Source organism: Mizuhopecten yessoensis, unplaced genomic scaffold, assembly GCF_002113885.1.
Source record: "Mizuhopecten yessoensis strain PY_sf001 unplaced genomic scaffold, ASM211388v2 scaffold3771, whole genome shotgun sequence".
In the NCBI taxonomy this organism is placed as follows: Eukaryota; Metazoa; Mollusca; class Bivalvia; order Pectinida; family Pectinidae; genus Mizuhopecten; species Mizuhopecten yessoensis.
The window spans coordinates 207,858-208,154 of NW_018405211.1; positions in this window are offsets into that span (position 1 = coordinate 207,858).

Below are 297 nucleotides of genomic sequence, written 5' to 3' on the forward strand. Positions count from 1 at the left end.
ATTTTTTGTAGCTCGAGTTTTAAAATATTTAGTGAACAAAGGTTTAAAATCTTGTTATATTACTTTCCTTGTGTATGTTACTCAGTAGAAACGGATTTGCGGCATTCCTGTTTCTGTCTTTGCTCGTTAAAAGAATCTGGAAGAGCCGTACTCACCATTTGAGTTGATCGCCAGACGCAGTAGTAGAGGGAGCACACCGAATAGAATACACATTTCGGTAGGAATTGTTACCTTCTTTTTCTACAAACAAGAAAGAGAGAAAACATTAACAAATTTTCATTTCATATAAACATGTAT